This window comes from Eptesicus fuscus, chromosome 11 (genome assembly GCF_027574615.1).
Source record: "Eptesicus fuscus isolate TK198812 chromosome 11, DD_ASM_mEF_20220401, whole genome shotgun sequence".
Lineage (NCBI taxonomy): Eukaryota > Metazoa > Chordata > Mammalia > Chiroptera > Vespertilionidae > Eptesicus > Eptesicus fuscus.
Window position 1 is genome coordinate 30,249,614 of NC_072483.1, and position 23,974 is coordinate 30,273,587.

Genomic DNA, 23,974 nt, shown 5'->3' on the forward strand with positions numbered 1-23,974 from the left:
CAGTAAGTCATTCTCTCCCAAAGCCTGTGATCATGCTCTTTGCCCATCTCTTTATCTCCTTTCCTCATGAGGACCCTGTCTCCTTCATAGCTCACCCTTCAAGTCCTTTCATGCTCCCTCGTCTCCCTCCTCTGGCACTCAGCAAGGGGGCAGAATGATGTTGAACAGGGATACAGCACCAGTACCACTAACTTGGGGTTCTGCCATGGATTTGCAAGTCACCGTTGGCTAAGCCCCTTTACTTCTATGGGTCACAGTTTCCTCATCTGTAAAATGGGGTTAATAATATAATATCTCCCTTGTCTACCTCACCTTGTGGCTGTAGGAATCAAAAGCAATACTATATGTGAATGCCCTTTATCTAACTTAAGCACTCTTTATTTTTCAGGTCTTGTTCTTAAAAAGGTATTATTGTGAGTTATTATTATCACTTATTGTGCCCTATAGCACTTGTTATAATTATGAATCTCCCTCTGCCCTGTACTTGCCTTATTATATGCATTATATCTATTCTCACCAGATCTTTAATGTATTCTGGTGATATCTGGGGAAAGTCTCAGCCAGCATGCTTCTTCTTTTTTTTGTGTTTTTAAGAATAAACCTTTTTTCCCCCTGAGGTATTTTCTCTACTTGGCCAAACTAAATGTGTGTAGATTTGTTCTTTGCAGATTTTCTTATTTCTGGAAACCTCCCTATCTGGTTTCAGAATAAATACTATGCTTTATTATATACCACTAGAGGCCCGGTGCACGAATCCGTGCACTGGTGGGTTCCCTCAGCCTGGCCTGCACCCTCTCGCAATTCGGGACTCCTTGGGGGATGTTGGAGGCCCGGTGCATGGATTTGGCCCAATCCCCGCAGGCCAGGCTGAGGGACCCCACTGATGCACGAATCCATGCACCAGGCCTCTAGTATGCATATAAGATCTTTGGTTAATCTCTTCCCTCCCTCCCTCCTGTCCCCTCCCCTCTGAGACTCATCAGTCTGTTCCATGTTTCCATGCCTGTGTGTTAAGCGTCTGTCCCCTGGTGGTCAGTGCACGTCATAGCTACTGGTCTAACGGTTGCTTAGGCTTTTATATATATATATTAACTATATATATATATATATATTATATATATATGTATATATATAATATATATATATATATATATATATATATATATATATATATATATACTAACTATAAGAATCACTAGACTTTTTTAGAAAAGTAAAGGCAGTAGATAGAGTTAGCAATGCTTTGTAATCCATTGTCCCCATACCAATGGCCACATGTGTGCCTTTGTACATGGACTGCCTTCATCACTGTATTCAAATCATTTTAGGTCATGGACCATATCTTCTTAAGTTTTTATTTCTAGTTTCTCACATAGTGAATAGGAGATGTTCACGAATGCTCATTAAATGAGTAAGCAATATATGCATTTTCTATGTAAAAAGTTGATTTGATTAACACTTTCTCAGCTAAGAAAACCCTCAAAGATGAAGTTGGATTGACGATGCCAAAACATGACACTTCTAATTCAATGCTCAATGTAATCACCCACACGAAAGGAAGCCAAATTCGTGGACTGCACTGCGTGGCCAGGCCGCAGCTGTGGAACGTGGCCAGTTTCCTTGGATCTGTCCTGCAGGTCCCAGTGAACTCAGACCCAAAGGAATTCTGTGACAGCTCTCTCTCACCCTGTTTCATGAGCTGCCATTGCCAAAATGTATAGAAAGTTCATCAAAAGCCTAAGCAAGGGTGGCAGTATTTTAATATACAAACACCTAGTAGGCTTCATTAAGGCATTAAATTCCGGAGGTTCTGGAATTTTCCTGGAAGGATTTCATAACCAAATCAAGCTTGTTAGAATATTAATTGTTGCTGCTACTACTGCCGTTTTACTGGTAGAAACTCCTGACACAAAGTCAGTTTGATGCTTTGCTACTGTATTTCAATCTCTCTCTCTTTCTCATACAGACTGGCAACCTTTAATTTTGAGTTAATGGTATAATATGTGCTGAGTACTAGCCAGCCAGTCTTTTCAGTATTCTCATTTAAGTGTAGTAGGTGATATGCACATTCCCTACACCTTATTATTATTAAATACTTAAAATAAATATTTTCCTTCTTATTATTAAATAAATCCATTGTCCCATAAAGTGCTCCTTAAAAGAAAATGCGCCTTTAGTTTCACAACCTCCTTTCTTCATTCCACAGCAGTCAGCAAACATTTGGGCCCCTGCTCTGAGCCAAGCTCACTGCTAGAGACAAAAGACTACACCTGCCTTCAGGGACTGTGCAGAGGGAGAGGGAGGCAGCCAGACCCCTCCTTCTGCACCCACACTCTTCTTCCCACTGAAGAATCGGATGCTGTGGTCTGAGTGGTGGCGTGGGCTTTGGGGGCACTCAGGTATTAAAGGCATGCTTTTTTTCAGTGGACCGATGAATGAAATCGAGAAGAACCATTAGGGTCTGAAGCTCCAGACTCAAACAACCTCACATTGACCTGGATACAAGCAGCGGTGATTGCCATCTGCTGACACACCACCCAGACCGCCCAGGGACTGGAGCAGTGTTCTAGGCCGGCCGGGCCTCCCACCCGCAGAGCCCGGAAAATATCCCTGATTAGGGCAATTAGAGCGACTCCCTGAGCCGGTTCAGAATTTGCTTAATCGCACTCACTTCACTGAACTATGGTTTTGGCTTCGGGGGTTTTAGGGAAAGAAAAAAAAAAAAAGCTAGTTTAGGGAAAGGAAGCAATTAGAGAGAGAATTCAAATTGATTCTCTTCTCTAGTCAGTTTGGAGTTGGCAGAAGAGAAGGCAAATGACATCCATGACCAGGTGTAAATATAAGGAGGCTGATTTTGGAAGATGGGTCCTTTGAGCCTGGTTTGGATGAGAATCCCTGAGATCACAAAAGGAAGCAGCTGGTGAGTTCCGGAAACCTTTTTTGTGAAAGCCCAGAGTTTGAATAATGCACTAAATGAAGTGGAGTGCATATATTTAAATATTTATGGACAAATGGCTGTCATTTCTTAGCCTGCTCTGCCATGGTCCCATGACTTGATACAATTGCTTTTAAATGATCATTTTCTAGATACTAGAAAAGCATCAAACAGAAGGAGATGAGAATTGCAGCAAACCAAACAAAGAAAAAGCAGAGGAGGCGATTATAAACAAAATACAGCCATCATAGCCAACTATATTTAAGGAGTTTTGAAAGCAGTGTAGTGTAGGAAGTAAGATGGATGAGTTTGGAACTGGACCGGAATTTAAATTCTATGCGTGATTTACTAGCTTTGTAGCCTTGGGTAAGTTACTCATCTTCTCTTGAAACCTCAATTCCTCATCTGTTTAGGGGGGATAATAATAGTACCCACATCACAGGGGTGTGGTGAGAATTAAATGAATTATTGGTTCTAGGTGCCTGACACCCATAAGCTCTACAAGAGATCTGACACCCAGATCTCCAAGCTCAGGAACTTTGTTTTAGGGACTGAGACTTACGGCAGTGAACAAAATGATGCCTGGTGCATGGTAGGTGCTCCATAAATACTGATTGAATAACTGAATGAATGAATGTGTTTAGTCCAGTTTGAGTGTATAAATTGGATTATTTTATGAAATAAATTTAAAATGTTCGTTTTAAATGAGGTAAGGTATAGGGAAAGACATACTGGGTGAAAATTTTGAGTGTGGCAAAGGTATATTTTTCAAATAAGTAGCCAGGAAAATGTTTGTCCTCTAATTTCTCATCAAGGACACAGAGTTTGATTCCACTTGCTTCTCTGTGATCAAACAAATTGGGGGAGCATTTTTGTAACATTCTCTATGGCCTCCTCCTTTGCTCTCCTGAGCATAATGTTAAGAAGAGTCGCTGTAGGAGACAGACAAGCACATAAACTATTGATTATAAACACTGTTTTCTGCCATTTCCTTCCATATCATGACAGCTTAATTTCCCCTTTGTGACAGAAAGTAGGGGCTCGGAGGTTCCGGGTGCCAGAGTCTAACTGCATCCTGTCCTCCCATTTGTAAGCAGGCCCTACCGGGGTCTCTTCTAAATGCTCTTGTCAAACAGAGGGCTATTGGCTCTGTCCTGGGCTGTGGGCAGCGTCTCCCTCTGCTCCCGGTGATCCAAGCCCTGGCACCAAGAGCTGGGAAAGGGGCTGACGTTCTCTGCCTAGCTCTAGCCCCAAGTCATTTATCAGACACGATGTGATGAGCAAAATGCTGCCATTGGAGGAAGATGTACAAATTTGCCAAGGAAAGGAATGCAGTTCTGGGACCTCCTAGCTACAGGATTATGTAAATCATTCAACAAAAGTGAAGTCAAAGTTATGAAGGTCAATTTCCATTTGTACCACAGCTAATTAGTCTAAGGAAATTGGTGATGGGATATTCTGCAACTTCTCAGGAGGTAGCCCAGGAAGGCTGGTCCAAAGGGAGAGTTTTAAACGCCTCTAAGTTGTTACATGCAGGCAGCGAATAGTTCTTGGTTTGTATCTGACATTATTCTAAGTGCTTGAGACTTATTAACTCACTCATGTGAGGTCATTATTTTTTATTATTTTCTTTTTACAATGAGGAAACTGAGGCAAAGAGAAGTTAAATAATTTGTTCAATGTTTAATGCTTAATTCTACATGTAAGGAAACTGAAGTGTGGGAAAATATAGAGCTCGTTCACTCAGCTGACGGGCAGGAATTCCCCCGTCACTGTATGTGCACGAGGACCATTGCATCTTTTCCTCTGGGAGTGGGTTCCAGCTCCCTTTTTACAGATGAAGCCTTCCTGCCAGGGGTTAGGGAGAGACGTTCCAGCTGCTGCCTCTTGAAAGCCTGTAATTTGGGATGTCAGGACCTAAAATGGAGTCCCAGGAGAGGTTGAGTTATTTCTCATATTTCAAAGAGCCTAACATAAATTGCTTATTTAGGGGCAATAACAAAATGTGGTTAATGAGTACATAAAAAACAACTTTTTTTTGCATTTGTCAAAGTTATACATATACATATACATATACATATACACATACATATACATATACATATATATAATGCTAATGTAATAATTTAATTATTTCACGTGGGCCAGACACTTTTCATGGCCATTATGCATTCTTAATTTTTATAATAGGTATCTTCTACCTACAGTTTAAAATATTTTTTAATTTATTGATTTTAGAGAAAGAGAGGAAGACAGGGAGAGAGAGAGAGAGAGAGAGAGAGAGAGAGAGAGATTTGTTGTTCTACTCATTTATACATTCACTAGAGGCCCAGTGCATGAAATGCATGCACGGGTTGGGCACCTAGCAGCTTCCAGTTACCGGCTGGGGCCTCCTTTCCTGTGGTTGGCCCACCAGCCCCACCCCTGGTTGAAATCCCAGTGGGACTCCCAGTCCAGAGGACAATTTGCATATTAGGCTTTTATTATATAGGATTGGTTGCTTCTTGTACAGGCCCTGACCAGAGGTCGAACCCACAACCTTAGCATATTGGGACAATGTTCTAACCAACTGAGCTACCTGGCCAGGACTATATATCCTTCAGATAAATCCTTCTAAACATGGAATCTGGGGTTTGGAGTGAGGGCAAGATAGAGATGAACCTTGAGGGTGAAAAATTTTAGCATCTAATGGTCTAGATTAAGAGTGATGTGTTGCTTATAGTCAACAATTACAATATACTCAAATGGATATAACACTGGTTTTGAGAAGCCCCCTTTACCATATAACAAATTGCTGTGTGTATTTGAGTATTTCTGGTCTTTCTATTCTGTTCCATTTGTCTGTCTATTTATATGCTAGTTTTATACTGTTTTCATGACTGGAGCATTAGAGAATGCTTTAATGTCTATCAGGACTAGTCATCCCCAAATGCAATAGTAAGTCATCTGCTCCAACTCATGCTATATTAAAATGGCAGTCGATGAGAATTTATAATCCAGCCCCTATTTCAGTGATAGGCCTATTGACTTAGAAATATCAACAAGGAATGGAAGCTGAAAGTGTGAAAGTGAATGTGGTTCCTACGGAAAGTAATAATAACAGCACACACAATAGGAAAATAAATAGTAATATAAAAACCTGAGACCCGAGGCAGGTCCTAATCTAGGAGGTAGGGAGAGGAAGAGAAACCAGCAAAGGAAAAAGGACCTGGTTGTGGTGGGTGAAGGCTGCTGCTTCCTTGGAAACAGCCAGTCCTAGTTCTGTTTGGCAAAGTCAGAAAGGCCGACGGTAGAGAAGGATGTAGTATTTGCTGTGTGCATGCCATGGGAACTCACGATCTGAGACGTGTGAAGTATGTTGAGGAGGCTGTGTGTCATGCTGCTCTGGGCAGTTCGCAGGCCAGGACAGGCAGTCACCATGAACACCGAGGCTGCCCATGCACTGGCTTGTGTCTCCGAAGATGTGAGCGTGAATGAACCTCACCACGTGTTTCCCAGAAATGTGGATGGATACCCATTATTCTCATCCCTCTTTCCAGAAGACAGCACTAAACTATATAAGGCGATGTCTTTACTGGAGAGATGACTTCTATCTAACACAAGTGATTGTGGGAAAGACATCTAAAGTGTTTAGCAGGGGCAAATCATAATACTTTTTTCCCCTCTGAAATGCACAGACCTGCTGGACTCAGTCTACACCTTCACAAAAAGACCAGAGAACAATGCTCAGAGCATGGGGGAAAGGCCTGGATTCCGGAGTGGGCGGAGAGGCTGAACCCGGTTTACTGCATTATGACCTCATTCCCTGGCAGATACCCTTAATAACCTTTGGCACGGCCTGTAACCTGCTCATCCCCAATTTCCTCCTTACAACCTGCAGTGAGCTCCCTGCACTTACCTCACAGGGATGTGGGGAAGATTCATTAGTTTCAGATGGGAAAGTTCTTTGAAGATGAGTCATATAGTGTAGTGAGTGTGGTCATGTGAGGCTGCACAGCCACAAATTGGGTAAATGTCTGCTGCCCAAACCCAGGCACCAAAGGGTAAATGGAAATTGTTCCGCCTCAGAGTCAGGGGAATGGACGTTGCAAACTAAATGAATGGGTGAAGTCAACCTTATTTAAGCGTTTATTCAAAGATCACCTACCGAGTGTCTCTGCTGTACAAATGGTATCAGGGGGTTAAAGAGGAGCGACATGCCCTGAGGAGCAGGCTCTCCGAGCTGCTGAAGCGGAAGGTGATAGCCCTGGATTGTGATCCATGGGCCGGATGTCATCTTTGCCGTCGGCCATGTGAGCTGGGCGGCAGTTACAGTGAGCCCACATCCTGGCCTACCCCGAGCAAGACGGACGTCGGGTCATGGCGCTGCCTCAGTCCCCTCACTTTCCAGATGCCACCCTTACCAAGTCCCCGAGCCAGCCTTCTCTCTCTTAGGTGCTGTCAGTGGAGAGAAACTTTGTGCCCCCGAACAAAAAGAGGACTAGAAAGGAGAAGAGTCCTGCTTTTGGCCTCTTTGACTTCTGCTGCATGCCATAGTTTTAAAAAGTACATTCAAGGTGTGCTTTATTTTAAGCACAAGGTAAAAGGGACCATTTTAGGCATTATCACAGAACACTTTCTCTGCCAATAAGGAATTTTATGGTCTGGAAATTGGTACAGAATATGGATGAGATCTCAATGTACATTTCAAGCTGAACTTTTTTTTTCTCCTTTCAGGTGTCCTTGAGTGAGGATAGCAGGGAGTTGGAAGGGGAGGAGGAGGGAAGAAAATTGATTAAGAAAGATGAGTCCGCGTAACCTTAGAAGGTGAAGTAAAGGGCTTCTCTGGGCAAGCAAGGCGACTAAGAACATTATCCCCGTAGGAGGGTCGGGACTGCAGAAGACGAGAGCTAACCAGAGAGCAAGCAGAGGGCAGTGCAGGAGATGTGTCATGTCAAAACCGTGTTGTTTCATGAAGTACAAGACTCTAGGAGGGAGATTATAGGGCAAAGCACCATAGCATTAGTATGAGATCCCATATTCATGATATTCCATATTAATGGTCAATAATATTAATTCAGTTTTCAGTGAATATGTTATGGTTGAATAAACATATCTCTGTGCAGATATTTAGAGGTGATAAGAGGGTACAGTCTTGATTTATACTAAAGCTTCTGTAGGCTTTGGTGTTATGTTTATAACGATATGTATTCCTTTGTTCTTAGCTCTTTTATTGAAGTTCAATAATCGTCCCCCCTCCCACCTCTCTCTACCTATTTAATTTTGTTCTTTAATGATAGGAACAGAAAAAGCTGATTTTTGGTGGGTTTGTGATAATTGTCACTCGATTATAAAATATTCCATAGCTAGATTTATCTTCTAGTTAATATAGTCATTTCCTGATGCCTCCATTCTTACCCTGATCAGTTTATAGCATAAATCCACTTGTTGATTTCCTGTAAACCTAGCAGTGGCACTTGCTCTTACACTTTCCCAGTCCAGAGGTTCTGCTGATTCACGTCAGCTGGTCCTGTGATAACTTGCTATGACAAGGCACGGCACTTCGGACCAGGGGCTCTCTTCCCGGTGGCCTTTTTCAGACTGGATCCAAGGCTCAGGGTCCTGGCAGGAGCCAGGTGGCATATTCAGACTGGTGTTATTTGAGATAATTAGTGAAGGGCTGTCTATAATAGCGTGGGCTAGATTTATGGAAACAGAATCTGGCACACACTATTTCTAGCCTATAGGCCTACAGGACAAGGGGAGAAAATGGTCACCAGAAGGCAGGAGATGGTAGCTGTGGGGCAGAAGGAAGTGATGGCAGTCTGGCAGGGAGGGAGTCAGAGGAATGAATACCCCGGGCTCACTCTCTCCACCCTCCAATCTGCCAGTTACTGCCAAACCAAACCAGAGGCCAGTGGAAAAGGGAAGTCTGTGAGTGGTCTCCATAGCTTGGTTTCCTGGGACATAGAGCAGGGTAGAGAGAGATGGAGGGTGGATCTTGAGGGGCAAAGGGTGAAAGCCCAGTAGAGTTCACTTCCCCTTCATCTTATAGGATAGTTTGGGGAGATCTTCTGGTTGTTATATATGTAAGGCTCAACATAGTGTGTGTTGAACAACATGTGAGAGTGTAGGCCATTGTTGGGCAGACCTTATGTTGCTGAAAATGGAGTTTTCACACTCCATGTAATTAACCTAGAACAGTGGTCGGCAAACTGCGGCTAGCGAGCCACATGCGGCTCTTTGGTCCCTTGGGTGTGGCTCTTCCACAAAATACCACGGCCTGGGTGAGTCTATTTTGAAGAAGTGGCGTTAGAAGAAGTTTAAGTTTAAAAAATTTGGCTCTCAAAAGAAATTTCAATCGTTGTACTGTTGATATTTGGCTCTGTTGACTAATGAGTTTGCTGACCACTGACATAGAATCTCAATGAACTATCAAAATGGAAATGGGAATTCTGTTGGTAGTAAAGATGAAAAACTTTTTTCCTAAGTTTATTTTTATTGGCAATGCCTGTAAGAATGTGAGGCCTTTAGAGACTTTCAGCTCATCTCCAAGCAAGAACTGGAACTTTCTGTGCCCATCCCAGTGCTAAGCAAGGAAGGGTAGTCTTATGTCTCCAAACAAACCTCAAGATTTTTTTTTCAGGGTAGAAACCAACCCACGGGCTAGAGTAAACACAGAAAAGTTTAATGAGTGAAAAATATTAGAACTTTTACTTTAAAGAGTGGGAAGTACGAGGTAATGACTCATGAGAGCCTGTTGCTTTTTAAAGCCAACTTTAGCCGAAACTGGTTTGGCTCAGTGGATAGAGCATCGGCCTGTGGACTCAAGGGTCCCAGGTTTGATTCCGGTCAAGGGCATGTACCTTGGTTGCGGGCACATCCCCAGTAGGGGGTGTGCAAGAGGCAGCTGATCGATGTTTCTAACTCTCTATCCCTCTCTCTTCCTCTCTGTAAAAAAATCAATAAAATATATTTTAAAAAAATAAATCCAACTTTATAATAACTGTGTAATATTTATGACTATAGACAAATAATATATAGATCAGAAAGCAGATAAAAGAGAATGCTTTACTGAGGCCTAAATATTGTTCTCACATATATTCTAGAGGAGTTTTCCTAAAATTGGTCTTCAGAGGAATTTATATCCTTCTCTCATATATACTCAGACAATCATAAAATTTGAGAGCTGATATATATATATATTGAATTTTAGTCTTAAATCTAGTCAGATATTTCATGATCTTAATGATATTGGTAGGGATGAAATCCATAGAGAAGCCTTAAATATCTATAGTTAGTTTTCTGTTTTCAGTTATTTTATTTTTTAAATTAAATGTATTGGGGTGACATTGGTCAACATGATCATATAGGTTTCAGGTGTGGGTTTCTATGTTACAAGATCTCTGTATTGCACTGTGTGCCCACCACCCAAAATCAAATCTTCTCCTGTCACCATATATTAGGTATTGAGTCAATAATTTGATAATAAAAACATCAGTGGGTAGGGACCTGTCATTCATTCTCCTTTAAGTTCCACCACAACTCTCCGCAAAATAGATATATAATACTTCTATTTTACTGATAGGGAAACCGAGTCTCAGAGTGATAGAGGGATTGGCTAGAAGTAGTGAATGTGACAAGTGACAGAGTCAGAATTCACACCCAGGCCTGTGTGCCCCCAAAGGCCATTCTTCCCCTATTATACCAGGCATTTATACTTGACTTTAACTTTGTGGGATTGTGAAACATTGCTTAAATGTCGTTCTTCATGTTGCAATTAAAACACTACTTAATGTACATAATTTTTCAGTTTCCTCTGGGAATATGAAATTATGCACATATATATCTTTTATATGTACATTTCCTTCTCCTCCAAGTGGTAAGAGTGATAGTCTATACTGCAAGTGACACACTGTAACTTTGTTATATACGCAGAATGCAGAAATTTTTTTATTAGGACTTCTTTAATAAGCTTGTCAGCTTCCAGAGAGTTCTTTGAATAATCTGTTCTGCATTTTGTGACTATGTAAAAGTCAGCACACTATTCTTTCACTGTAGCATGTAATTTATGGTTGATTTTTAAATGCCCTCCTCTTTCAGAATGATACCCACGAACTTGTTCTTTACTTGTATAATATATTTTTAGATTCAGAATCAAGAATGAAGTTGAGCTAGTGGATGCTCTATAACCAATGGTCAATGACCTAAAACCCGAGGACAGGAGAAAGATGATAGGACAAAAGCACAGTAACAATTCTGCATCTGTAAGCTCTCCCAATTGAAAGATAACCATGTGAGTGCTAAAAGCAACTGACATGATTGGTAATACACTCTCTTAAACAGAGTTCTAGGGACAATTTACAACTTGACACATAGAGCTTAAGCAATTCAATAAAATACATGTGTGTATAGGCAGATATACACATATACATATATGTATGCAGATATGCATAAATATACATATATACATGCATATATACACACACATATAACCTAATGAACTTATCACCTAAGATTCCTGCATTGGTGCAGACAGTGCCATATTAGAATATATACAAAGAAAAACATCTGTATTTATGGTCATTTTTCTAGGTCAGTGGAGACTAAAGGAAGTCAAAAGTGCTAGCCATTACCTACACACCTAGTGACCCTGAAAACTAAATTATCTCAGGTGGGTTCTGTGTGCCATGCCGGGAGTGATACACTCCTCCATTCAACAAATATTGCATAACTAGAGGCCCGGTGCATGAAATTCGTGCACTGGGGGGTTGGGGGTGTGTGCCCCTCAGCCCAATCTGCACCCTCTTCAATCTGGGACCCCTCAGGGGGTGTCCAACTTCCAGCAGTCGGACATCCCTCTCACAATCCGGAACCGCTGGCTCCTAACCACTCACCTGCCTGCCTGCCTGATTGTCCCTAACCCCACTGCCTGCCTGCCTGTTCGCCCCTACCTTGATCTCCTGCCAGCCTGATTGCCCCTACCTTGCCCTCCCCTATCAGCCTGATCACCCCAAACTGCCTGTGCTTTGGCCCCCAGTCTGGCCTCCCTCTGGAGGCACCACCCCCATAACCCTAATGCTGCTGCCACTGCAGCTGGTTATGGCTGCCTGAGCCTTGGCCTTTGTAGCCACTGCGGCTTTGTCTGGAAAGATGTCCAGAAGACAACCACTCTAATTAGCATATTACCCTTTTATTAGTATAGATTTGGGGACCATTACAACCACGCAGAACTTGAAGAAAACACATGGCCCTTGTCAGTTTGGCTTAATGGAGAGAGCATCGGCCTGTGGACTGAAGAGTCCAGGTTTGATTCTGATCAGGGGCACACATGCCTGGGTTTCGGGCTCAATCCCCAGTAGGGGGCCTGTGGGCGGCAGCTGATCAGTGATTCTTTTTTTTTTTTTTAATATATTTTATTGATTTTTCACAGAGAGGAAGGGAGAGGGATAGGGAAGGGAGAGGGATAGAGAGCTAGAAACATCGATGAGAGAGAAACATCGACCAGCTGCCTCCTGCACACCCCCCACCGGGATATGTGCCAGCAACCAATGTACATGCCCTTAACCGGAATCGAACCTGGGACCTTCCAGTCCGCAGACCGACGCTCTATCCACTGAGCCAAACCGGTTTCGGCTGATCAGTGATTCTTATCATTGATGTTTCTATCTCTCTTTCCCTCTCCCTTTCTGAAATTTTAAAAATATATATTTTTTAAAGAAAACACATGATCTTCACTTTGGGCTTTGTCATCTTACAATATCCTTTGTGCAGTGTTTTAACTTCCCTCAACTTTCCTTTACCCACCTTTAAAGTGCAATCTATTTTGGGGAAGATGATCAGGAAAGTGATTCCAATGGGTAGAAGTTTTTTTTGGAGGGGATGGGTCATGAAGATATTTAAAAATTGAGCATGGTGATGGTTGTACCACTCTGAATTTACTTTAAAAAACCAGTTCATTGTACACTTTAGGTGACATGTACAGTATATGGGTTATATCTCAACAAAGCTGTTCTTTTATTTCTTTTTAAATAAAGACCAGTCTTATAATCAATTGCAGATGTTTTCAGAGGCCCCTCAAGATTTGCTCACCATGTCCCAAATCACGGCTGTGATTCCCAGTTGCCTCCAGTCCTGGTGGATCTGGATGGTGTGGTTTGCAAAGGAGAAGGTGGCAAGAGGCTTACGGAATTTCGGCAACCCCATTCCCCCGGTCTCCTCATAGGGCACCAGGGCCATTCCCACTGTGCCAGCTCTGCTCCCTTTAACCTGTTGGGCAAAAGAATCCTGCGTGCTCTGGCCAGAAAGTGCATTCTTTCTTAGGTGGCCCGGATGCTTTTTTTAAGGTCGTTTTATGGATTCAAAAGAATAAACAGAGATGTGGAAAGCTTTTGTCAAAATCCTTTTACATGGTTCTTCCAGTCTCATGGGAAATGAGATGTGGCTCTGAATTCATCCCAAAGTGTGTCTTTGGGCAAAAGCACCCAGAACGGCACAACTCCTGCAGAATGCCCCACACACTTTGCTGTCAGGACTCAGGGGGGCTTGAGGGTGAGCGAGGCTGCGGTGCCAGCACAGGACCTGGGAGAAGGTAGCGCTTTCTACACTGCCCAGGCCACGTGGACTACAGCAGTACCCGCCCAGGTGGGCAGGGTGTTTCTGCTGTTTTGTTTTGGTCTGGCCTCCACCCCGTCGGCCACGGACCTGTGCCTGCACTGAGACTGAATGGTTTGATGGCCCTACTTTTTAGTGGACAGTGGATGCACTCCCAGAAACTGGCAGTTAGACTCTGGCGGCTTCTGAGTCCCTTGCGGGGAGAGCCCGGCCCTAGGTCAAGAACAGACTCAGGCGTCCTCGGCCAGGAGGCCTCCTTGGGCTAGGGGCCGCTACAGTTGGAAGGCTGGCCATGACCCCAATCCTGGCAGGGGTCTCCTCTGGGGTGCTGGCATGCCTGGGCTAGGGCTGTGGGCGGTTTAGAGGCTGGTCACGCCCCCGATCCTGGTGGGGGTCTCCTCTGGGGTGCTGGCAGGCCTGGGCTAATGGCCACCCTGGTTTAGAGACTGGTCAAGCCCCCGATCCTGGTGGGGGTCTCCTCTGGGGCGCTGGCAGGCCTGGGCTCTGGCGCCGCAAAGGGAGAGGTTCCTGAACCTGCTTCCCACACACCTAGGCTAGGATACATCTTGTAGGAAGCGGCTTCAATGCCGGGGGTCGGTGACCAGGTCCTCCGGAGCCTCGCTTTCTGGGCTGCAGTCCCACGTCTCCCAGTGCCCCAGCCTCGGATGCGCCCACGCAGTTGCCCCCACCACCAGCCACCTCAGCGCAGGCCACAGCAGCTGAAGCTAGCCTCTTGGAAGCCAGGCCACCACACCCACCACCCCTAGTAGCTCTCTGCTGCTCGCTCTCTGTGCCCTGTCCACTGGGGTGGGGGAGTGCTCCCAGCCCAGAGGCCCTCCCTCCCTCCGCAGCCTGGCTTGGGAAGCTGGCCTCATGCTGGGGCTACTATGCCAGCATGCCCACTCGGCTACTATGGGTGCGACTCGGGCCCCACGGAGGCCAACCTGGAGAACGTGGACCCCAGCTCTGCATCCGGCTGCTGCAGATGGCCTCGGTGGTCAACTACCACCTGCTCCTTCCACTGGCCCCATTGATCCCTCTCAGCACCAGCCATTTAGGCCAGGGTGGTGATCGCCCGGGGACCCCGCCCCAGAGGCGGCTGGCTGGGCCCGGCCACGCCACCCGGGGTCGCGATCTGTCCCGGGACCCCCGGGAGGCACCTGGCTAGGCCCGGCCTCGCCCCCCGGGGTGGCGATGGGCCCCGGGATCCCCGGGAAGCGCCTGGCTGGGCCCGGCAACGCCCCCCGGGAGGCTTCTGGCTGTGCCCGGCCACGCCCCCCCGGGTCGCGATCCACACCGGGACCCCCGGGAGGCTTCTGGCTGTGCCCGGCCACACCCCCCCGGGTCGCGATTCAGCCGGGGACCCCCGGGAGGCTGCTGGCTGTGCCCGGCCACGCCCTCCCGGGTCGCGATCGCCGCCTGGATCACCCCGGGAGGCTGCTGGCTGTGCCCGGCCACGCCCCCCCGGGTCGCGATCCGCACGGGACCCCCGGGAGGCTGCTGGCTGTGCCCGGCCACGCCCCCCCCCGGGTCGCGATCCAGCCGGGGACCCCCGGAGGCTGCTGGCTGTGCCCGGCCACGCCCCCCCGGGTCGCGATCCGCACGGGACCCCCGGGAGGCTGCTGGCTGTGCCCGGCCACGCCCCCCCCCCGGTGGCGATCGCCACTCGGGACCCCCGGAAATAAGAGGATTGGGCGCCGCCATCTTGGTCTTCTCAACAGCCGGAAAGGCCACCCGGAGTCCCGCCCCCAGCCTCTCTCAGGCCCAATCATGGGCATAGCGGAGGTGCGGTCAATTTGCATGTTTCTCTATTATAAGGTAAGATGGGTCCTTAGCCAGCTGTTGGACATTTCAGTCTAAATTTCTATCATGAGAGTTTTGATTGGTTTTTAAAAGAAATGGGTTCAGCAAGGCAGGCAAGGATATGGGACATAAACACACTGCCTTCCATGCCCCGCCTCTCCCACTCTGTGCATGCCCGCACCGTTCCGCCCGCGGAGTTTTATTGGCAGTACCAAACACTGCCTGCGGCTGTCCCGCAGGACTCTGTCCAGTGATTATAGCTTCCTCTCAAATTTAAAAACCCCTCTTCCACGGAGAAGAAAATACTCTCTCTCATTCGCCTGCCTGACAACAGAACTATCTCTATTAAACTTCCTTTTAAAATGGTGCTGTTGGCTTTTTATAAGGAGTGGCCCAATGAAGGATGCAGGAGCCCTTCAAAGCACGTTTCAGGCTCTCTCCTTATGTTGTTTGGTGCTCTCTCGATGATAACACACAGGGCCCCTTAGTTTGAGAGCTAAGTGACTGAAGAGTTTCCTTCTACTAAATAATGAGAGTATGTGTCCCACGTGTGTCGCCCTGTCTGCTAGGAAGTACAGAGCGGCGGGTAGCACCGCAGAGGACCACCGTTCATAGAAGGGGCTGGGGAGTTGACTCTCCTCTCATCCAGTTTGGTTTTTACCCCATACGTTGGGAGCCTTAATGCATGAGAGACTTGGCATAAGCCTCCTATAAATCATGTATGGAGCAAACTAGGTAAAAGTTATTCCACTTATGTGAAGGATGCTCTCAAATTTAATCAATTAATACAGATTCCTGTCATTTGTCCAAATAGTTCAATAAAACTTCACACGCCAATCTTGATTCTTTTAAAGAGGAGTCCAGTTGTTGTTGTTTTTTTAAAGGAGTCCAGTTTCCATTTCCTAAACATCTAAGCTTTTTCATCTTGTTCCTGTGGAGTTCTTATCATGTTAGTCCTTTGGTGTCATGAAAGCCTTTTAAAAAAAGATATAAAATCATATCTTTGACAAAAATATAGCTGAACAGGTATTGCTTTGAAAGTGTCTTTTAGCTTTTTCTAAAATTTGAATCACACTTAAAAATAAATCTTTAAAATTGATTAGACTATTTCTAATACTACCATTGATGGGCCCTGTATTAATTTATGATTAGATTTAAAGTCAGTTTGCATAATGAAGTTATTTGAACATTAGCAATGTTTTGGACTTTATCTTTTATCAGGTTGCACATAGTAGGAAAGCATCTACCTTTAACACTGCAAAATGTACAGGTGTATGTTTAGAAATTAGATACTTATTTCTGTGAGGTTTTGATCCTGTGCTTGATAAATTTTTTTAGTTTGTATTCTTTAAATCAGTGTAGCAGGAATATGAAACATTATGAGAATGCTATATTACATGTATGACTTTTTATGGCATAACTGGAACTCTTAATTATTATCATACCTAATAAAATGGTAATATGCAAATTACCATCACTCCGCTACGCCCACGATTGGGCCAGCTGGAGGCACGGGGGCGGGACTCAGGGTGGCCGATTGGCTGGCACTGCGGAAGACTCTGGTGGCGGAACTCGGGGTGGCCGATTGCGTGGCTGCCGGCACCAGTTTTCCGCCAGCAGCAGTTTTCCTCTGGCCACACGCCCGATCAGAGGGCCTCCCGATCTGAGTTCCTCTCAGGGTGGCCGATCGTGCTGGCGGGAGGCGATCTGAGTTCCTCTCAGGGTGGCCGATCGTGCTGGCGGGAGGCGCTCTGATCGGCGGGTGGCCAGAGGAAGACTGCTGCTGGCGGATAACTGGTGCCGGCAGCCAGGTGAAGGAAGGTCTATTGCACGAAACTTCGTGCAACGGGCTCCTAATCCTTTCATTAAAATCATAGAATATTAGTCATCCATTCCCACTTGGTTGCAATAGAGAGAATTTCTGAATCCTCTTAAGAAATGAGTGTGTAGAATTTGACACTGTTTACCTGATTTGGTCCAGCTAATATGGAATGGAGTTGGGACAGTCATCTCCCTTGATCTGATTTTTATTCTCTGCTAATGATATCTGAAGAAGCAGGGAGAGAGGGAAGGTTAGGGGAGCAGGCACTTAACATTTGAACACCATCTAAGTAAAAGTGCTTTATGTATGTAATTGTACTCAAGCCTCACAATGACTTAGAAAAATTACTTACAGGGCTCTGAGTCTCACTTCTCTTATAGGAAAATGGGGACAATACCTCTTAACTCTGTAATCACCTGACTAGTACATGTAGAACTGGAATTTTTTTCTGTGCCTATTGTTTTCCTCCCATCAAAGATGGTTGCATTAACTAACTCTTGGCAGTCACATCGCACCAGTGGCTCACATTGACTTTCTAACTCCAATAATGGATGAGAGCACAGAGATTGTGTTTCTGTTATACACTATGATATACAAAGTGCTTAGCACGGTGCCTGGTATAACTGCATGCCATAATAATGGATAAGCTCTAAGGAGAAGTTGCATCATGATTCCATTTTCCCCATTGAATTTTGTGGTCCAAATACATGGTACTCTGGAGATTTTGTGTTTTCAGATGAAAATGATGGGTTGAGCATAAGTTAAATTTCTATCTCACGTTTTTCTTTAGGCACATAGAAATGCTAGATTAAATTTCTTTAAAATGAAAGAAATTCGGATTTAAACTTAGGGGGAAAAGAACTCTTCATGTACCAGAAACAGAGAGAGAACCTATCAGAGAAAGTAGAAGCTGAACCCTTAGGAGCTGGGCTCTCACTGCCCAGGCAAGGTTAGAAACGGAGACCTCAGCTCCCCTGCGAGTAAAGGAGCTAGAACAGTCTCAAGATAAGTCTCCACAACACACTTCCTGAAATTAATGGGAAGCAGACTATCTCCACTGGCCAACCTCTGCTATCAGCCAGAAATAAGTAGACCATCCTTAAGGTGGATGGTAAGGTTTTCTGGTAAATTTCTCCTTCTGAGAGGAGCGTTTTCATCTATTTCACTCTGATTAAAATTTCAGCACTCATTTTTAATGTCCTCTTTGCTTTCTATTCTCTTCACAAAGGAAGCCAGGCCTATTAAAGTTTGTCATGAACGTGTCTCACAGCAGGATAAGTGATGTTTGCAGGAAGGTGTGAATGTGAGTGTTGATAGGCATGTTGGACTTAGTAGAGCTGCTTTCCTTAAATTACCTATTTCATTTGTTTTATTGGCAGTTGAAGTTGGCCTTGTGCTTGCTGACTCATTTTTAGCCATGTGCAAGAAATGCCAGTGTTTACTACCGCTGTTTGGTCTCTTCTTTTTCAACTCTCCTGAGTCCATAATTTCTTTATTATCTTGGACACCTTGTCAGCTCCTTACTGCCCACAACTATTCTTTCTTGTTAAGAAAGGTGCTTCTGCCAGCTGGGAGTAGCTCAGTGGTTGAGCATCAACCTATGAACCAGGAGATAACGGTTCAATTCCCAGTCAGGGCACATGCCCGGGTTGCAGGCTCCATCCCCAGTGGGGAGGGGGGAGGGGCGTGCAGAAGGCAGCCGATTGATGAGTCTCATCATGGATGTTTCTCTTTCTCTTTCTCTCTCTCACCCTATATAAATTATTTATATAGACACATATACATATACATTATACGTATATACATATATTTAACATATATATAAAGAAAGGTGCTCCTTGTAGGTCATAGCTAATGATGTTGGTTCTTCCCAAAAAGTATTTATTGAGTACCAGTTTCTATGTATGTATAATGATAATTGTGATTAATAAAAGTCAAACTCATTAAGCCAAAAGAAAAATAATGTAAGTCATTCCCCACCCCCCCCTCCCCCAAAAAATTATGATGTCAAGGATGCCACATGGAAATGTAAAATGCCACATAGGGGATGAGATGGTTACTATGGCTCCAACCTGGGAAATAGTTGCTTTTCTTGACCAAGTGCCATATAGGTCTTTTACTCAGGCAGTAGTGGGTGAAAGACTCACGTGGGGTTTCCTAAATTTACAAATCTGGCTACTTGCCATTCCTTGGAGTGCCTGGGAGTTGCCCATCCCTGGTGTAGCCCTACAAGTGTGCCTTGCAGAAATCCCTTCCCTCTCTTGGTAAGAAAAGCACAGTGAATTCTGGAATAAGAATTAACATCGTTTCCAAAGAGAGGGCTCATAAAATAAATGGAAGACCAGGCATACTACCTGGAAAAGGTGGATAACAATAAGGAGCTCTGTCTGGGGAGGAATGTTTTGAGTTTGAGGAGTGTGGACCAGATACCTCATGTATATATGCAACTTTCTTAGTGTCAAATATGAAAACATCTAAATTACAGGAAGCTGAATCATAATGGCTGTATTCTGAAACAGCAAGCAGCTGTTTTTAACCATCATGTGGGTCTCAGATTCCTTTGAGGACATATGTATAGACACAAAATTTTGCCAATAACCTTAAGAAGCTCCTAGGTCACCCCTCCTCTACATGAAGAACTCTGCTCTCTATGACGGTCTCGGAGAATGTACCAGAATGCTTTAGTCTAACGTGTGTCAAAGATTTCTTTTCTCTTCTGGAGCAAAATACAAGCTCTATTGTAACCTTGTTCTGCAACAAAGACTGCAGTGAGAGCCTGCTCAGCAGTTTCAGCAGATAATTTTTAGCTTAGAGTCTCCGTGAAATGATTCTAAATGTAAAACAACTTTCAAATACTATAGTTAGTCATTTGCTTTTTCATGATCCTAATGTCTTTCGGTTGTGAAAATAAAAGTCATGTTAACCCAAACCTATACACTGAAAAATGGATACAGATATAGGTGCTTGGGGGACGGGGGTGGGGGTGGGAAACGGAAGTGGTAACAGACTATAAAGCATGCTATGGGAAATGAGACATTTTTATTTAGTGATTTCCTTATCCTACAACTAAAACCTCTGCAGTTGGAGAGAATTTTGATAGAAAAAGGCTATGCTATTTTAGTTAAAAATGGAAATGAAAGTACATCTAGTCTATACAGAAACAACATTCTTCCAGTTTACTGTTCACTAGTTTCCAAGAGTAGTAGGTTGACTGAGCTCTGTGGAAATGTTTGCAGGGCCTGCGTGCTAGGACTTTTGTGCATATGGCTTCTAAACCTCGCTTTCCTCAGTTTGTATAAGGGTGATGACAACCTATTCCTTCCAGTTTTGAGGAAGGAAGAAGCCAAAAAAACAACTCTAACTCTTGATTTTGTTGTCAATGCAGTAGTTTTTAAGTTGTCTATCATCCAATCACTTTTTCATTCAGAGAAATTGTGTGGTTTTTCTGAATTCTATATCCCTCTATATTCACTATTATAGGAGTTTGGGACCAAGTACTCTACAGAGAGGAAGCATTCTTAGTATTTTTCAAAGCAAGATAGTCTAAAATTAAACAATGTATTGTCTTTGCCGGATCTGAAATCCTCACCATGGCCTGGAAGTGCCCGGCTCCTGCACTCCCTGATTTCGTCTGTCCGTCCCCTTCTCAGTACGCTCCAGTCACACTGGCTGCTTCCTAAATCACCCCCTACAAGGCGCACTTCTTCTCATCTTAGGACCTTGGTTTCTATCCCCTTGATTTTTTGCTTGGACAGTTTCTTCTCATCATTTAATTAACATGCAATGTCACCCAGCAGAGACATACTGGCCTCACCATATATAAAAATAGCTCCTTCTATTCACTAACATACCTCCTTACATATTTCCTTCATAGACTTTATGGCTATCTGAAATTATGTTTTTTACCATATTTATTTCCTGTTTTCTCCCTCTAAAATGCAGACTGCACGAGAGCAATGACCTTATTGGGGATCCAGTGAATAAAAGTATCTTTTCTGCCTGAGGTGTCAATAATGGAATAATGAATGAATGAATGGGCCTTTGTCTCACACTGAAATTAAATGAGGAAAAACAGGGGTTCTGACTTGTGATTTCAAATGGTGTGGGGATTTTTTCATAATACTAAATGTTTACTTAGAAAGAATTAGCAAAATGCTGAGCACATAGATAATTTAGTTCAAGTGCTTTACATGTATTAACTAATTTAATTTCTACAACCCTATGGGGTAGGTATTATTATTACTTCCATTTTATAGATGCAGAAATGGTGGTACAGGGAGATTAAGGAACTTGCTTGAGACTACACAGATAGTAGGCTTGGAAGCAGGTCTTTGAGCCAGTGCTCTTTACCACCCAGGAGAAGTGCTTGATACATACAGCTTTAACATGTGCCCAGCACTCGGCCGAGTGCTTCACCCACATGGTGTCATTCGTCCTCGCTTCTACACTGAGGTTTTGTCCTCACTGCTTCACTGAGGTAGGTCCTGTCCTTATGCCTTCTCTACAGATGGGAAAGCTGAGGCTTGGAGAGATTAAGCAACTTGCCCAAGGTCCCATAGTTGCTTAGTGATGCAAAAGGGAATTGAATGTAGACAAAGTGAAATCAATGATCTTAGATGATTGTAGGCATCGTCTCAAATTATAAGAACACTTTGGATTACTCTTGGTACACAGTCATTTTGAGATTTGTGAAGGATGTATTAGCCCTCCTTCCCGACTCAAAGGGTCTTCCATTACTTGGGGATATGCATTACTCGGCCACAGATTCATAATAAATACAGAATAGTCCAACTCAGAGAGATAAACAGGAGAAGCAGAATTTGTATCAATACAACCACTTGTCTGTAAGGTATAAAATAGTTGGCTAAATGTATGTTTCTTCAGAAAGAGCATAAGAATGGGTTTTAGAAATCTAATAACTGTGAAAGGTCAATTTTAGTTTCTAAAATGAACCAGGGTAGAATTATGTATATGTTTATACGCCCTAGGTCCAATTCTTTACTGAGCTGAAATGTGGTGTACAAAGTTTAGCACTACTATTTTGTGAAACTTACCCGTTTTGTTTTTTCAGCCCTGAATACTTCCTTAGGGACTTGGAATGAGATGATGGTGTGGCTACATTTTCTCTAATAATCAGTTCCATATCCAAGAGTAGGCATTTTTAGCCACACATGCAAAACCAAGATATTCACAACACAAGAGGGGGAAATAAAACTCTAGAACTCACACATTGTTACACCGACTTCAAACAAAAGATCCATGTGAAGGATTATGCCCATATATGTGGAGAGAAAACTTTTTTCTTTGAAAAACTCTTTATACCCACTGCAACCAGTAGATTGGAAAATGAATTCAGCCAATATTATTGAACTACTAGAAGCCCAGTGCACGAATTCGTGCATAATTGGGGGGCTGATGGCGGGCCAGCCAGCCAGGGGGAGGGGCCGCAGGAGGTTGGCTGTGAGAGCACACTGACCACCAGGGGGCAGCTCCTGCATTGAGCATCTGCCCCCTGGTGGTCAGTGCATGTCATAGCGACTGGTCGACCAGTCGTAACGGTCATTCAGTCATCATGGTCACTTAGGCTTTTATATATATAGATAAGATTCCAGCATTGTCACAGAACTTGTATTACAAGTGCTCTTACATACGCGATCCTATGTGATCCTACCTGAGCCTGTCTGATGCTCACAATTCCCGACTTGAGTGGGCAGGGTAGATGTTATTAAGCCACTTTACAGATGAGGAAATTGAAGTTGCTAGAATTTAAAGAGCTTGCCCAGGTCAGGCAGCTAATAAATAGCAGAGCCAGCACCTGAATAAAAGTCTCTGGATTCCAAGTTACATACTTTTTCTGCTGCCCCACCCCTCCCCCTGTCAAAGAGAACCTGTCAATGGTGCTGTTGTAGGTTCTGAGCATTAATCCTGAAGATTATCTTACGATCAGGTCTGCTTCTAGAGGGCAGAACCTAAGGAGCTTAAAAATTAATATATTTGCCCTGGCCAGTGTGGTTCAGTTGGTTTGGCCTTGTCCTGTGCATCAAAGCATTGCTGGTTCAATTCCCGGTAAGGGAACATGCCCCTGATGGGGGCATACAGAGGGAAGCAATGGATGTTTTGCTCTCACATCAATGCTTTTATTCTCTCTCTCTCCCTTTCTCTCTCTCTAAAAATCAACAAAAATATATTTTACTCAGGGCTTTGAGTGTGCCTGCTGTTTTGTTGGGTTTCAGCCCTGCCTACTTTAAGACCGTGAAAGCAGTGAGCAGGACTAACATGATGTGGTTTTCAGCTGTTCAAACAGCTGTAATTACGTTTTCTCTAGAACCTCTGGCAGCTTCTCCTTGTACCCAATGTGACAGAAACTGGCGGGATGGCATTTCACAGTGACTGTTGTTTCTCTTCTCACTGCCTGTATACCCTGGGATCCAGCAGACACTTTATGTCTCAGACTCATTATCTTTTTACTCACTGTCCTTCTTCCTACTGCTTCAACTTTTATTGTTTCCTCCGGGTTTTGAAAGAGTTGCAAAATTTCTTGAATGTAAGTGTTTACTCAAGGAATGGAATGGACAGATAGGCGGTTCAATAACTTCAGCTGAACAAGCCTCCAAACCGTGGTTGTGAGGAAGTAAAGGTGATTTAGCAGGAAGTGGAGTGGGCCAGCCTGAGGCAGTGATGGGTTAGGGGTGGGGTGGGGGTGCAGCCAGGCCAGTACTGGCTGCTTGTTCTTCTGGAACCCGAATGGCCACTGAATGTCCTGCTAAAACTCAGCTGGCTAGTGCAGAGGCCTGACCAGTAGACGGGGGTCATTGCTTAAC

General features: G+C 44.2%; 1 protein-coding gene across 6 annotated transcripts in view; it reads left to right on the forward strand.

Annotated features, from left to right (window-relative positions):
* EPC2 (enhancer of polycomb homolog 2) overlaps positions 1-23,974 on the forward strand; it is a 526,369-nt gene that overhangs the window by 491,602 nt on the left and 10,793 nt on the right. The gene's annotated exons all lie outside the window — the stretch shown is intronic.